This window comes from Ursus maritimus, unplaced genomic scaffold (genome assembly GCF_017311325.1).
Source record: "Ursus maritimus isolate PB19 unplaced genomic scaffold, ASM1731132v1 scaffold_26, whole genome shotgun sequence".
NCBI classification, from domain to species: Eukaryota; Metazoa; Chordata; class Mammalia; order Carnivora; family Ursidae; genus Ursus; species Ursus maritimus.
This window is the reverse complement of record NW_024425119.1, coordinates 43907429-43924022: the sequence shown is the minus strand read 5'-3', so window position 1 is coordinate 43924022 and position 16594 is coordinate 43907429. Positions and strand designations below refer to the sequence as shown.

The window sequence follows — 16594 nt, the reverse complement described above, 5'->3', positions numbered from 1 at the left end:
GCATGTGTAGTAAAATGGCGAGTTTACGCAGGCGCATTAAGAAGTTCCGCTTGGCGCTTGAAGCACGTGAAATGGCGGGCGGGAGACGGCGGCGAATCTACAGCGCCTGCGTAGTGGCGGGAGTTGTGCCCCGTTTTGCGCAGGCGTAATGGGCGGAGAAAGGGTCCAGTCCCAGGATTGGTCGCGCAGGCGCAGGGAAGGATCCGTTTTGGCGGGCGGTTGGCGTTGCGCAGAAGGCGGCAGCGGTGGTGTCTTGTGGTCCGGCCTCACCGCAGAGGAACAGGGAAGACATTAGCGTGAGTGATCGGTCTCGGTTCCGGGTAAGTGGCAGACAGTCTTGCCTACCCATACGAGGTCTTGAACTGACTCCAGTTGGGCCCGTTATTGTGTAATGAATGGACCGCGGGGTGGGGGCTCGTGAAGGGGGAGCGGTGGGTTCAGCCAACCAATGGAAGAACAGGGGCGGGATGTTTTATTCCTGTAAGTTCTGTGGAGCTTTGCAACCGGAGGGTTTGACTGGCTTGTGTATGGGCCAATTGAGTCTGCCTTTAGCTGCCGACTGATCGGTCCTTGGGCCATCGGAATGCGGGAGGCGGGTTTTCCGCGCCTGAGCAGCGTCTTCCTGAGCCAATGAGCACGGAGCGCGCGGTAGGTTGGGCTCCTCCAAGAGGCCGCGGGTTGACTCCAATGGGGAATGCCGGAGTCGGCGGTAAATGGATGGACCAAATTTGGAGCCAGTAGGCGGATAGCCTACGGAAAGCCCTCGGGCAGGTCGTCCAATCAGCGGTCCAGAAGAGGAAGGTCTTAGATTTAGGGTTGTGAAGAAGAGGATTCAATACCTGTGATGGCGCGGCGGGCACGTATTTTATCCACAATGACTTCTCTAATGAAGCCTTTAGGCCTCCATCCCACATACCTTTCTGGTAGGGAAACTATAAGTTTGCTCCTGTATTGCTTCGAATTTGTCATCCCCCCTCCCCCGCATCGTTACTTCTCACCACTCAACCCTTTTTAGGTTTTGAAGGGAGCAGGGCAGGTCTTCGGGAACTCACTTCGTTAGGACGACTGACTTGCAATGTTAGAACCAGAAGAATAAATCTCTACCTTCGTGGAAAGGCGCCCGAGAAAAATCTACATAATGATGCACGTTTCTACGGACAAATGGATATTTGTAAAACGATAGAGAAAGTTTTGGAAGGCTACATACTGAAGTGCCTTATCTCTAGGGACAAATTGAGATCTAGGCAGGTTGGATCTCTAATGTTTAAGTCTCTTCAGGGATTATAATTTGTGATTAAAGATGAAAAAGTCAGTTTTTGTGTTTCCAGTCATAATCACTTGCTTCTCACCTCCTGTTTTTTATCCTTACACCTCGAGAAAGTGCCGTTTTTTCCTTAAGAACTAAGGTGATCTTCAGGATAAAAATACAAATTTTAAAAAGATAACTTTTTTTGCGTGTACTTAGTATCTGCCAGGGATACATCGTGCTAAGGACTTTACAAGCATTATCCATGTCTCAGTGCTTTTATCTTAGTCTCTTCTTTGAGGAACTTTCCCCCATTTATGTCTTTCTTTACACCATTAAAGGGTTTCTAAGCCCTCTCTCTTTCTACTCTTCCTCTGAGGATGTCTGAATTTTGTTAAGTTGCTTAACAAGGGTGATATTTAGGGTGTTAAGGACAGGAGGAGTGAGACATCACCTGGATTATTCCATTGCTTTGATTGTATTTCCTTCAAAGTGTTTATTTCACAGGTATTGTAATCACCTGTTGGTAACACCCATTCAGCTGATTTGAAGATATTTTGTAAAAATAAAGAAATTTTCATTACATAGTGGCCATATCAGAATCTAAATTGCTCTCTTGTTCACTGACTTAAGGTTAATAGAAAATTGTTTAAATACTGTAATAAGTTCAACTACATATGAAGTACACTTCTGATTAGAGACCTTTGCGACGTTGTACAAAAGAAAGTTAATTTTAGTTGCCCTTATAATGAACAGAGGAGAGATTTCTTTGTCCTCTGACAGTTGTTAAGAGGACAAATTTGTTTCATATCTCGTTATAAACTTTCTAGGTAGGCTAATAATGCAGCTGTTTCTGCTGAGTTTCTAAGAACTAAAGGGATCTAGATTAAGGTTATCTGCCCCTAATTTATTTAGGTTCAAAAGGAATACAGTCTTGATCTACAGGGTTTCTTGCAGCACTGTTGACATTTTGAGCTAGTAAATGCATCTCACCTTCTCCCTCACCCCCATTTGTGACTATCAAAATGTCTCCACACATTGCCAGATGTCCTGGGGGTGTCAGTGGTAGTGGTGCAAAATCTTCCTTAGTTGAAAACTGTTGATTTAGGGGCGTCTGGCTGGCTTGGTCGGAGGAGCATGTGACTCTTGATCTCAGAGTGGTGACTTCAAGCCCCACGTTGGATGTAGAGATGGCTAAAAAAATAAACAAACTTAAAAAAAAAAAAAAAGAAAACCATTGATTTATAGTAACAGATGCTGGGGGTGCCTGGCTGGCTCAGTGGAGGAGCATGCATGCCACCCTATCTTGGGGTCATAGGTTTGAGCCCCACATTGAGTGTAGAGATTACTTAAATAAACTTATAAGAATAAACAAGTAACATGAAAGATGCTGGAGTTGATTATCTTGTCAAAATCTTTTATTTTAATAATTGGAAATCAGAGGGAGAAATGGGTGAAGTGTTTAGGAAGTGGCCTTTGTAAATGGATCACTAAATCTTAACAGTTATCTTTTCATATGTAGAGAGATCATCATTCCATTGGATAAAAGGAGAATTTCATTAAGTTTTTACCATTTCTTGCACTCTAAACACAATTGATTGCATCCCGTATTTGTTTGGGTGCCTAAAATAATGGCAAATATGTTTTGGACAAAGATGGACTTTGCGTTAGATGCTTATTAGATTTTCACCTGCTTTAAGCCTCTTTCCTTTACTGGGATTCTTTTGGATCAGTGTATCTCAAACTTGATCTTGACTGTTACTAAGAAATACATTTACACTGACCCTGTACACATATCGAAATAAGCGTCATTATATAAATATATGTGCAAAGCACTCTGGTACTTTCTCATCTACAGTACACTTTCATTTTCTTAAAAATGCAGGTCAGTTTTTGCTGGTTTCGTGGCTGTGTATAGACCCACAGATTGGGGGGAAAACTGATCTGAAGAATAGGTGCATCACATCGTCTTAGAGTACTCTGAATGGATTCCACCCATCTATAGCCCCAGCTGCTTGGATTTATAAGCAAATAACTATGACCCCTTATTTGATGATTTTAATTTGAAAAATTTCAGGATTTGAACATAGTTTACTTGGTTTACTGTGGTGTGCAAGTACACACTGCTTTTTTGTGAATTCTCTTACAATGTTGGAGTTAATAGGTCTGATGAACATTTCTCTCCAGTAAGGAAATTTTAGAGGGTAATTTTTCATTGATACTCTAAGACTATCACTTTTTTTTTTTTTTTTGTTAAGATTTATTTTATTTATCTGAGAGAGAGAGAGGGAGTGTGTGCATGCTTGTGTGCAAGAGCCAGGGACTGGTGGGGGCGGGGAGAGGGAGAGAATCCTCAAGCAGATTCCCCTTGGAGCCAGATGTGAGGCTCAATCCCAGGACCCTGAGATCATGACCTGAGCTGAAATCAAGAGTTGGATTCTCAACTGACTGATCTACCCAGGTACCCCCACACTGAAAATCTTAGGTTTAGACTTATTTTTTGCCTTTGGAGAACCTGGTTTGGTTGTTCATTTGTACTGGTCTGTTAACAAGGTAAGATGTTTAGCCTGTGTTACAAAATTAAATTTCAAGTACTTGTGCTTACAACTTAAGGATATACTGTTGTTGCCAAGCCTAAAAGGATAGTGTTCGCTAAGAGGGAACATAACACATGTTCACTGGTCTGTCTGAAAACCAATAAGTAGAAAGCTATATGGATAGTATGTGAGCAGGATAATGGTTGGGGCAAAAAAGAAAAAAAAGCATTACTCTGCGGTGGCTGGATTTTTATATGTCTAGGAAAGTTTTGGTATTTTTCAGAGCCCTTGTTAGTAGGTCTAGAAAAGAGGTATCCAGGTTACAGAGGTTTCTGAGGAAGATTAGTAAGTTTTATTTAGGTATTTTACTTAACCACATAGCATGATTTGTATATTTTATTGGAATAGCACATTTAACAATCCTTGGTAAAGCATTTCTTTCCTTTTCTTGTTCTTTTGTTTGGTCTGTTTTTATTTCCATTTACCTTACGTGAAATTGGGCTTAAAGCTGTGTGCTGTGGATATTGATTTTAAAAGTAGTAAATTACAATGCGAGATATCACTTGTAACTGACTCAGCCTGGATGCTATTTACACATTGTTATTCGTGAACTTGAACTCTGGGCAATTTTCTTTTTTCCCTGACGTAAACTTTGATTTTCCTTTCCTCCTTATAGAGGATGCCTTTTAGCTGATCATTGTACTAATGGGAAAGAGTCCAGGTCATCCTGAGAAGAGTTGGCTTGTGCAGAGTCCAAGATTCAGCTTTCTGTAATCTACTCGAAGCCACATATTCATTTCTGATGACAACTTTACACTTGTGTTGGCAGAACACCCACAGTGACAACTGGTGCCTATGTTTAGTCTGTCCAGGAGCTCTACCAGCTAACATGTTTGGGGAAAAACCTACACTGTTCTTGTTAGCAGCTATGTAAATATTAGACCTTGCTGAGTTTGTCTTCCTGGATCTGCCAGTATTTTGGAGGGTAAATTATATTCTCTGTTTGCCTTAATTTACCCTTTGAAATGAGGGATTTAAAGGTTTTAGGCATTCTTTGGATTACTTGAAGTTCAATTCTTTTTGGATCAGTAATTGGTTTTATATATATCCAGTTTATGATTTTTAAAATTTTATTTCCCCTGTGTATTAGTCTCCTGTGACTGCTGGCACAAATTACCACAGAATCAGTGGCTTCAAACAGCAGGAATTTATTCTTACAGTTCTGGAGGCCAGAAGTCTACAATCAAAGTGTTGAGCCCCCTCTGGAGGCCCTAGAGTAGAGTCCCTTCCTTGCCCCTTCCAGCTTCTGGTGGCTGTCAGCCTCATCTCTCCCTGCTCTCTCTTCACATTGTCTTCTCTGTGTCTCTGTCTCAGAACTGCCTGTCATAAGGATAGATGTGATTGCATTTAAAAGCCAACCAGATACTCCAAAGTAAATTTTTCCTTTCACATCTTTTGCCACATAAAGTAACGTCAAAATATAAAGTAATGGTCATAAATTCAAGGGATTAGGACTTGGTAATCTTTGAGGGGGGCCTTCACTCAAACCAGTACACCCTAGTTCTCTAACCCTGATCCAAATAAATATTACGTAATTCGAAAAAAATTACGGGGCACCTGGCTGGCTCAGTTGGTTAGGTGGCCGACTTTTGGTTTTGGCTCAGGTCATGATCTCCGGTTGTGAGATTAGGCCCTGAGTGGGGCTCTGCATTCAGGGCGGAGTCTGTTTCAGCTTCTCTCCCTCTAGCTCACGTCTGTCTGCGCACGCGTGCACACACACACTCTCTCAAATAAATAAAATCTTTTTTTAAAAAAGGAAGAAGTTATTTAATTAAATAATTTATCTTTTTGGTTTCAAGAAAAATTTATTTTTAAAGATTTTATTTCATTTATTTGACAGAGAGCACGTGCACAAGCAGGGGGTAGTAGCAGAGGGAGAGGGAGAAGCAGGCTCCCCACGGAGCAGGGAGCTGGATGCCGGGCTTAATCCCAGGACTCCCGGATCATGCCCTGAGCCGAAGGCAGACAGTTAACCGACTGAGCCACCCAGGTGCCCCCCCAAAAATTCATTTATTTATTTTTGAGGGAGGGGAGGGGCAGAGAGAGAGGGAGAGAGAATCTTAAGCAGGTTCCACACCCATTGTGGAGCCTGACACTGGGGTCTATCTCACTATCCTGAAGTCATGACCTCAGCTGAAATCAAGTGTTGGATGCTTAACCAACTGAGCCACCCAGGTGACCCAAGAAAAAGTTATTTTAAAAATGAGAGGCAAATGGGAAAAAAAGCTCAGGAAACCTAGATTCTCTTCCCACTTCTGTCATTAACTACTGATATAACCTTGGGCGAGCCATTTGCCCTCTTTGGTCCCTAGTTTCTTCATCTTATATGGAAAAAATTGGATAGGTGATTGCTGCTAGCCTTCTAGACCAAAGACTTTCATGAAAGAACTCCTGAATTGTCTTGGAGTTTATTTTTTTGAAGTCCGTGATTTTAAATGTGAGCGAAGAACTCATTCTAATATTTTGAGCCAGTGGAGGCCTTTGGAGGCCTTTGCCTAGGATTCGAAGGATAGATGACTGACTTGTCAAATCCTTGGGGTATTAAGACAGGATAACAAATTTGTTAATTGTTGTGGTTTTCTAAAAAAAAAAAAAAAAAGGTGTAATTGACAGGTTGGGCCATTTTGCACTCTCATCCTAATGAGGCTATGGACTGTGTAGTCTGGATTTCCTTTCCAGTAAGAGTAGTTTGTCAAAATTAAACACTGACAGATTTTTCTACCTGAAATTAGATTGTGGAGCTAGTTTTAAAATTTCTCACAAGCAGTCTTACTCTTCAGACTTAACTGAATGCTGGTTCCATCATACTTCATTGCTAGAAATGACACTAGAAAACATAGGATTGAGTTGGTGTTGTTGAAAGGACTATTCAAAGGTCAAATTTTTAGTACACTCTCATTATTTATTTCTTACGTGGAGAGGAGGAGGAACCAAACTGAATTCAAGTATTTCTCTGATTATAATCTCCATTTCTTAGAATAAAACAAGTTCATATCTGAGTCAGCAGGCATAATTATGTCGGAATAACATGCACTGCTAAAGAGGTCAACCAACAGGCTGGGAAATCTATCTTAAGTTTGGTTTCTGAGGCAGATTCGTGAACTCCATGTACCTTCTTTCTCATCCCTAAATCAGTAAGACTCACTCACCTCACAGGGAGTTGTGGAGGGTAATATACTGCTAATTTGTTCAGTATTTCACAACAATAAATTACATCTAAGGATCTGATAAAACATCGGCAAACCCCATTTATATGAGTAGTTGGAGACAAGCATAGATATAACTTAGAGATAGTTCAGAAAATTTATTAAAGTTATTTTCACTTTCTCTATCATCAGACATCTTACCTTCTGTTTGCTGTATACTTTGCAAAGAGTTTGTTCTTTTTCCATAACAGACATGAGGTAGGTAGGGCAGATAGCTAACACCAGATTAGATGAGAAAGGGATCAATTCATCAAGAAGACACAAGAACCCTAAATTTTACACAACTGATAATAAAACTTCAAAATACATGAAAGGAAAAACAATGAAACTGAAATATATACATCTATAATTATATAAATACGCTTCTAAGTAACCCATGGATCAAAGACATCACAAAATTAGAAAATATTTTGAACTGAATAAAAACGATAATATGACCTTAAAATTTGTGGGATGTAACGAAGACAGTGCTTAAAGGAATTTTATAGTATTAAATGCTTCAATTAAAAAAGCAGAAAGGCCTAGAGTCAGTGACCTACATTTCTATCTTAAGAACCTAGGAAAAGAAGAGCAAGTTAAATTCAAATTAAGCAGAAGAAAGAAAATGCTAAAGATAAAAGCAGAAGGTAGTTGGTGAAGTATAAAACAAAAACAGTAGAGAAAATCGATGAAAGTAAAAGTTGGTTTTTGAAAAGATCAGTAAGATTAATAAACCAAGCACGTCTGATGGCGGAGGGCAGGGAGAGACACAAATGACTAATATCAGGAGTAAGAGAAGGGATATCACTACCGATCCTAGAGACATTGAAAAGGTAGTAAGGGAATATTAAGAACAACTCTGCCAGTACATTCAACGTCTTAGATGAGTTGAATCATCTCTTGAAAGACAAACTGCCAAAGTTCACTTCAGAAGAAATACAGAATCTCACTAGCTCCATTTTTATTAAAGAAATGAAATTTGTAGTTGAAAATGTTCCCCCAATGAGAACTCCAGGCCTGAATGGCTTTACTGTTAAGTTTCACCAGACCTTTTTTTTTTTTCCCCTTACCAGTCCTTTAAGGAAGAGATAATACCAATTCTACAAACTCTTCCAGAAAATGGGTGAGGAAGGAACAATTACCAAAGCATTCATTATTTTTAACATAGTCTATTATCAGGCAAACTTCTATTTCCTTTGTGTGTGTGTGTGTGTGTGCGCGTGTGTGTGTGTATACATACGTATGTGTGTGTGTGTTTGGGGTTTTTTTTAGATTTTTTTTTTTCTAGAGAGTNNNCATGTGGGGCGGGGGGGGGGCGGCGCAGAGGGGGAGGGAGAGAAAGAATCTCAAGCAGACTCCTTTCTGAGTGTGGAGCCTGATGTGGGCTCTGTCCCTTGACCCTGAGATTATACCCTGAGCCAAAGTCAAGAGTCGGACACTCAACCGACTGAGCCACTGAGGCACCCCAAGATTTTATTCTTAAGTAATATCTACACCCAAGGTGGGGCTCAAACTCAGAACCCTGAGATCAAGAGTCACATGCTCCATCAACTGAGCTAGCCAGGCACCCCCCCATTTATATTTTTAAAAGTGTTTTCCAGTTTTTTTTCTTCCCTTCACAACAGACCTATGAGATAAGTAGGGCAAATAATACCGTTGACATTAACTGAACTGTCTAGTTTGACGTTTCAATTATCTAATTGGGAGAGGACCACATCTCCTTATTCCTAGTCCTGATTTTGCCACTGTTAACAAGCTGCCCCTTTAGTAGTTTTTTTTGTTTGTTTTGGTTTTTTTTGGTTATAGCCTGTGGGGACAGGACTACCCGGTGCTGACTTCACCAAGGAGAAACTGTTAAAATCCTTAGCCCTTAAGTTGAGGACTGGGTTAGACTCAGTGCCCATGTAATGCTTGACACTTACTAGGCCCTTAATAAATATCCCAGAACAAGGATCAGAATTGCAATATTAATCATCCCTTCGGCATAAGATTTAAATTAGGATTGTAGTTGGAACCCAGACAAAAAGATAGAAACATCTTATTTGGTTTAAGGAACACATCAGAGCGCTCAGTGGAAGAGCTGGGTGGTCTGAGGTTGGCTATTCCTTTTAGCCGTTAATCTGGTGGTGGCCTTTCTTTGCATTTAACTATCAATATATCTGAAGTGTAAAACACACTTTTATGATATTGTGGCATAGTAACTCACACTTAAATGTCAATAGCGACACTTGCAAAGACCTACAAGGTTCAATAATTTCTGGTGTGGGTTTGTTTCTCCTGTCATCACCCATTATGTATTTTTTTACAGCTTTTAAATTGCCACAGAGAGAAATTGGTCAGGATCATAATAGATGGCCAAGGAGCTGCCAAGGATACCGTTGCATGGATGGGAAAAAGTTCAATACTGCCTTGATTTTATTTATCTAAATTGTAGGCTATGACTTCAATATAATTCATGTTGCTAATATACCAAGGTAATGGCAAAGCACAAAATTATGCCATATGTTGAAGGAATGCTCTCTTTAACTCCATGAAGTTTTACAGTCTGAGATCTTTTTCTAACTCCAATTACATAAAAGCTCCTTTTTTGTCGGAATGTATTAATCAGATATTGACTTAAATTATAATAGCATCTCAACAGTTAAATTAGAGATATTTTAGAGATTTTAGTTTATGGTTATGCTAATTAATTTTTATGTCTCTTGAATGTCTTCTCTAAACTAAGGCTATGAGGGAGCATAAATTGTCTGGCATAGCAGAGGCTTTCCCTTAAAATAGAGGGTTTGTTAGAGTAACCTGGAGGGGTCTTTGTAACCCTTAAGCTGCTGATGTCCAAAATCTGTACAAGCTGCACGATGCCGGATAAATGCTGTGTCTTAATTTTATGGCTGTTTGAAAAATATGACTGTTATTTTAGTTGGGGATAGATACTTCGTTCTCTTTTAACCCTTCCGTGTTTTGTGAACATGGTCTGCCAGAGTGGTATGTCAAAACCTAAGATTCATAGTAACTGCTCCAACATTGCTATAACCCATTTTTCTTAAGATTTATTTATGGTGAAATTGCCAGGTTCTTCATGAAAGGTGATGGGATCTACTAGTTCGTGCTTCATCTCTTTTAATTAAGAGAGGAGTGGGTGTGAGAATAACACCCACCTGAGACGGCGGTGCCTTAAGAGGAGTTCAGTACATCACAAGGACAGAGTTGTTGGAAAGCACCATCTGGAAGACATTTGCCCATAGTGGTGCCAAATTCTACTTTCTCATAAATCTTGGAACAGTCGGATATCTAACCTTGCCCAGTGATGGGTTTAGGTGTGGCCTAACTAAATTTAAAGAAGACTGACAGTTGAGAGAAGAAATTCAGTAGATTTTAATAAAGGAAACAAATGCCATATAAAAGTATTTTGTGGGATTGTGATCTCATAATGAGATATCAGAAATTTGTGTGTTACTGCTAAATATGCCAGTGAACCACACTGATAACTCTAAGCAGTTCTGGGGATTGCTATAGTCCACATTCATTTATATTTTTTAGCGGTGGTCAGAGCTTGGAGGAGAGTACAGCTGAATAAAATTTATAAGGCCGCCTTTATCTCTTTATAATGCATATGTTTTAATCTAAAAGAACAAAAGGCCCTTTACTCCCTTGCTCACTGGAGCAGGAGGCTTAGATAATCGACAAACAGGATACTTTGCCCGAGAATAATTCTGTGGCTGGATGAGGCAGTGCCTTGGCCCGATTTTTAAAGAATCACAAACTGGAGTTGGCTGGCCAAACAGAGACCATTTCCTCTCTCCACACTCCTTTCTATTAATAAAGTTTGTGTTGTCTATATGTGGCTTGTTAATGATAGGGGTGTTAACGACCACAGTTAATCTTCCTCCTCAACTCTTTCCTAATCCAGTCTCTTAAATAGACATTTAAAAAGCTTTTAACTCCTCTTGAATTGGGTGCTCATGGGCTTTTGGTGGAGGTGGAGTGATAGCTATCAGCCCATTTAACAAAACCTGAGGCAGCCAGGACAGCTGTAATGTGTATCTCTGTGCTGTGTTTTTGTTAAAATGCCACATGGCTAATACTTTGGAAATCATAAATCTAGGGGAAGAAAACATCTTTATAGAGGGTATTTTAGTTTTATGCTGTATGTGTTACAAACTTAAAATCATTGGTGCTTCTAGATCCATAAAGAACAAAGAATATAGACCAGATTAAAACGGTTCTGTAAATTTGGTGTCTTTTCTTCCGTTCTATTTATTACAATAAGGCTACATAGAGGACGCCGTGCAGGCAGTGCTGCAGCTGACGATCCGGTCCTCACGTAAGCCACTAACTTTCCCAAAGCCCTTTGGGGAGAAATGGGAATTTCTCAAGCCTGGGCCAACTGAAGTCACCCATCAGCCGCGTATTTAAGTAACACATGTGATACGGAGCTTTACATATGCCCTCACCGCTTTCCCTCTTTCTGGAGGCTTGCTTTCTGAAGGGTTTTGCCTTCTTCCTGGGCTTACAGATTTTATATTGAAACTCTAAAATGGGGGTGCCCGTCTGGCTCAGTCGGTAGAGCATGTGACTCTATCTTGGGGTTGTAAGTTTGAGCACCACGTTAGGCGTAGTAGTTACTTAAATATAAAATCTTTGGGGGGGGGAGAAAAAAGAAACTCTAAAATGAAGAGAGAGCTCACTGATTGTGTGTTTTGACATTTGGTCTGACTACCACCTCCAGATAGTTCAGTGGGTGGTTCAGTGAGGCAGTTTACCAGTTGGTTTTCATTACTTTTTTAAAAATACAAAGCAGGCTTAGAGAAAGATTTAGAATTATGTTGTATATATACTTTTGCTCGTAAGTAGTGATGAAAATAAAATGTGCTACACCAAGATCTAAGAAAAGCCACCAAGACAGCTGGCATCGCCAAGTAGTGACTGGAGGGACTAGAGCAGAGCCTGAACTGGACAAACAGATCCCAGAGACCCTATGTGGGCGATTCTGTGAATCCAGGATTGATAAATGCAAATAGCTAACCATTACCTCTGTTGTTCTGGATTGCCCCAGTTTTCTCTAATGGCTTCTCTAACTTCTGGCGATTGACAGTTTCTAACATTATTTTTTTTAAAACCCTTATAATGAGTGGGATTTTTTTGGTCCTTCTCTTTCTGCTTCACTTACCTCTTCCTTTTTTTTTTCCCCTGGAAGATTTATCTGTTAAAGAAGTCTCCTGTCATCGACTTGGAATGTGGGTTCTGCCTGTGCCTGACCACAAAGCTCTTTGATGTTTTTTCAAGGCTGACTTCTCACCAGATCCCTGGTTTAGGGGTTTTTTTGCCCAGCACTCAGAGGCCTGTAAGGTGAATCTGCCTTGTGTCGTTGATACGAACGGTTGTTGGGGCCTGCTCTTTTCTCATGTCCTGATGGGCAGTTAAATTGCTGGAATCTAGGGGCGCCTGGGTAGCGCAGTTGTTAAGTGTCTGCCTTCGGCTCAGGGCGTGATCCTAGCGTTCTGGAATCGAGCCCCACATCAGGCTCCTCCACTGGGAGCCTGCTTCTTCCTCTCCCACTCCCCTGCTGTGTTCCCTTTCTCGCTGGCTGACTCTCTGTCACATAAATAAATAAAATCTTTAAAAAAAAAAAATTTAAATTGCTGGAATCTAGGTGTAGTTGTTGATGCCTTTACCAGAGAGTTACTGTGTATAGTCAAGAAAGGGCTGAGAGCTGTTATGCCCGAAAGATTCTAGAAACTTGAGAAGCTGCTTACCCCTTCCTATGGAGATTTCCACAAGGATAACGTTGCGCTCAGAGGCTCATCCTCTCTTCCTTCGTCATGGTATCAGGATTCTACCTTAATCACTCCATCATCCTGCCAGCCATGTCTCATTTCTCATACTTGAACGCTCCCTCCTCTCAGGCTCAGCGTGAACCACCAGTCTTGATGCTTTATCTGGTACAGGCGCTAGCCCTTAAATTGTCCGTCTGGCTTTGTGTTTCATTTGACCCTAATACACTGGGTCGCACTGTCTAAAAGAGAATTATGTCCCCTCCGATGTCTGAGTGCATTTCTCATTTCTTACTGCTGCTCCTGAGCAGATCTGTAACTTCAAGGTTAAGATAAGACACATTCCATCAGAACTATGTCGTCATCCTTGCCAGCTTCTGATCTGTGACTGTCCAGGAGATTTACAAGACAGTTGCGTGCCATTCTTTACAGAATATTGTGGTTGGACTCTGACTCCTGGCATTAGGCCCAATTTGATTTGTCAGCTGTTACAAAACCCATTTCCCAAAGAGAAAGGGACCTTAGCTGTGCGCCCTTTAGGCAGTTCTTAAAGAGTGGGAAGGAGGAAATTGATCTGACATTATTTCCGGATGTTTTAGGGAGGGGGTAGGCACCAGAATATTTTTATCCTTTTCCTTGTTGATTTCACCCCCCCAAAGGTTTCATTAAAATACTAATATTGCTGTCATTCTTTATCTCTTCACAGAATTACTGTTAGGCTTTTCATACTGCCATTTCTGAGTTTTAAGGAGTAAGAATAAGTATTTTACCATTAAGAGAGAATGTACTTGTTTATTCTCTAAAGCTTTATTAGTGCCTAGTTAACAAAGATTCTCTTCCTTCTTTCTTGCTGTCTACTCACATTTTGAGCTGCAGGAGTTACTGCATGTGATAGGGTTTAACGGCTTAGGAATTTGGAAGGTCACATATTTCCTGCTGCTGTTGTATTTGGCCCTATATTTTTACAAAAGCTTCTCTTTGGGGGACTTACCAGCTATTTGGTCTCTATTTAAACTCACTGTTTCCCTAGGAGGTAGGCAGTGGGATTTGGCCCATTTTAGTGATTCTGGGGTTAGATCTCAAATTATTTACTCAAGATGACACATGGCAAGGTAATCACACAGTGAGAACCCTGATCTAACTCCTTTGGCATTGTTTTTATATCCCTTAAGTACAAAAGGTATTAAAAAGTTAGGGAGAGTCCAGAAAGGCACTTTTTACCCAGAGATTTTATGACAGGTCCATTCAAATTTGAGGAAATTTTCTGTAGTTAAAATTGTCTACTCATTCCCTACAATTTCTTCTGTTTGATAACCGAAATAATAACTATTCTCTACTTTTTCCTTGGTTGGGGGTCTTTGCTTTTGATTGTCCCTTTTTCTCACTCTCCTGTGGCAGCAACCTCTGGCTCTAAAGACCCAAATCGTAAAGCAGAGGAAGGTTTTGGAGCTCTGCAAAATGTTCTTTAGGGCCAGGAGAAAAGAAACTTTGTGGGACTGCAAGTCTCTAAGTAGCTCTTTATATCAGTCCTCCTTTTTCAGGTATTAGGGATTACTGATATATGGAGTTTTAAATTATTATATATTAATGCCTTGGGTAGGTAGTAATTACTTAAAAATTCATTTCATAACATTACAATAACACCTAATGAAAAGTGTTTGTTTTCTTTTTTTTAAGTTTTTATTTGAGAGAGCAGAGAGCACAAGTGGGGAGCAGCGGGAAGAGGGGCAGAGGGAGAGGGAGAAGCAGACTTCCCACTGAGCAGGGAGCCTGATGCGGGGCTTGATCCCAGGACACTGAGATCGTGACCTGAGCCAGAGGCAGATGCTTAACTAACTGACTGAGCCACCCAGGCACCCCGAAAAGTGGTTTTAATTCAACAATAATGGTTGTGGCTGGATGCTCTCCTCTCTCTTTTTAAAAACTACTTAAGGATTACATTTTTTTTCTACCTGTAGTTTTAGTGGGTAGGTTCTTAGGTAGTGCTTCAAGTGTGGATTCTGTTTCTGTATCTAGTAATCCCAAGACGGAAGGTTGTATAGTATCTTGAAATACTTCCCTTCCCCCCTTTCATCTTATCCCCCCATCCCCCCAAGCAATTTTAATTAACTGTTCAGTGACAGATGGTAGAAAAGGCCTTATTTCAAGTGCTTCTGGTGGGCTGGGTTAGGGGTGAGTGGTTTGTACTGATCCTGTTGCAGAGGGACCTAGCTTTTCCCCTCCCCCTTCCAGTTGAGCTATAATCCTGTTAGATGATCTTAAAATGCTATTGATTAATTCCCAGTGCTCTTAGAGGAGTAAGCACAGGTTTGGGGTTTAAAACCCAAGAACCAATTCCCTTGAGCTCTGAATGCCTTCGCTTTGAGTCCAAGGGAGTACCTTCCAACTTCTCCACCCAGTCTTCACTGAAAAGGAAAGTTAAGCCTTTTAACTTTTCCGTTTGCCTCTCCGCCCCCCCCCTTAGTCTAGTACTGCTGCCAGTTGCCATGGCAACGGGCTGGGACAGCTGCGCAGTGGCTCCCAGGCAGCTGGGTGGGGGCGGGGGAGCTGCCAGCCCGCCAAGCCCCAGACCTGGGAGGGGAGGCCCCTCCTGTTAGCCCAGAGGGAAAGAAAGAACTGGGGCGATCCGGTAGGTAAAGGAGGGAACCCCCATTCATCTTCTACCTTTGGGGCTCCTCTTCTGCATGAAGGTATAAAGGGAGATTTTCCTCTTTCCTCCCTCAAACTGAAGAACACAAATGTAAATCCTTGTTTTTCCTCGTGAGGCAGGGGAGGCCATAGCCACAATGCTTAACTGCATGCATCTAACCCGGGGCTGATTTTAACCCCAGCGCTTTGACCTAAACTGCTCAGCTCCCGGAAATTCCAAGGTGAGTGGGGGTGGGGGTGGGGTACTCTCCCTGGAATATGACATTTCCTGTCTCTGGTGAGGTCTGAGGCTGTTTTTGTTTTAAATAAATAAGATTTTTTTTTTTCTTGAAGCCTAGGACTCTTCTAAATTCATGGAAAAATTATTTTGAAACTCCTGTCTCCGTTCTCCCCCTCCACCCCCTCTTCCGAATAAAGTACTTTAATAAAAACTTAAGTTTTTTTTACAGATAGTAATGGGTACAGACAGTTTTTTGGGTGGGCAGATCTATTGCTAATAGGTTCTGGAGATACGTTTTCCAGCTAGATGTTCTTGGAATAATTCCTTAAATTTTGCTAACTTGAAGTAAATTGATAAATGCAACTTTTTATGCTACTTGAACACAGTTCTGAGATTAGTAGTGGCCTTCCCTGTTCCTGGGAGTCATCTTCTAGCCAGGATGGAAATATTTTTAGACAGTGCTGCAAAAAATCTTTTAAGATTACAGAAAAATAAAAATGGAGTTCAGCTAAGAAAACAGTTCCTGCTACTCTATAATCCAGACTGTAGGCACCATTTAACATGGTTAAAGAAGAATTCTTAAAAATGATTATGAAAACAACAATGTGGGGATTTTAAAAACTAGATTCTGTGTTGAGTACCCCCTGGTTGTGCATATTTCTGAGCTTAACTCAGTTTCCACTTGTGTCGCCTTGCTTCAGCTTTCCTTGGGCCTATGAATGGTTCCTCTGTGTTTCGAGGCTTCGTGTTGATGTGAGTTTGGGGCCAGACTTCTTTTTCCTCCTCCTCTTCCTTTGGCCCAAAGTCAACTCCAGTTAAGAAAGGTACCTCCGTAAGGATTTGGCTTAGTTGAGCCATGAGAATTACTGAACAATCCAGTGACCATTTTTTTTTTTTTTTCTGGACTAAATTTTTTTTTTTCTCCC

At 41.0% G+C, this 16594-nt stretch overlaps 1 protein-coding gene across 2 annotated transcripts in view; it reads left to right on the top strand.

Annotated features, from left to right (window-relative positions):
• Nucleotides 1-152: 152 nt before the first annotated feature.
• The window catches only part of CBX5 (chromobox 5), a 35332-nt gene continuing 18890 nt past the window's right edge, over nucleotides 153-16594 (top strand). The window contains exon 1 of one of the 2 annotated variants that reach the window (XM_040642576.1): nucleotides 153-320. The gene's annotated coding sequence lies outside the window, so the exon portion shown is untranslated. The remainder of the gene's footprint in view (nucleotides 321-16594) is intronic. The other variant, XM_008704680.2, reaches the window with a different exon arrangement.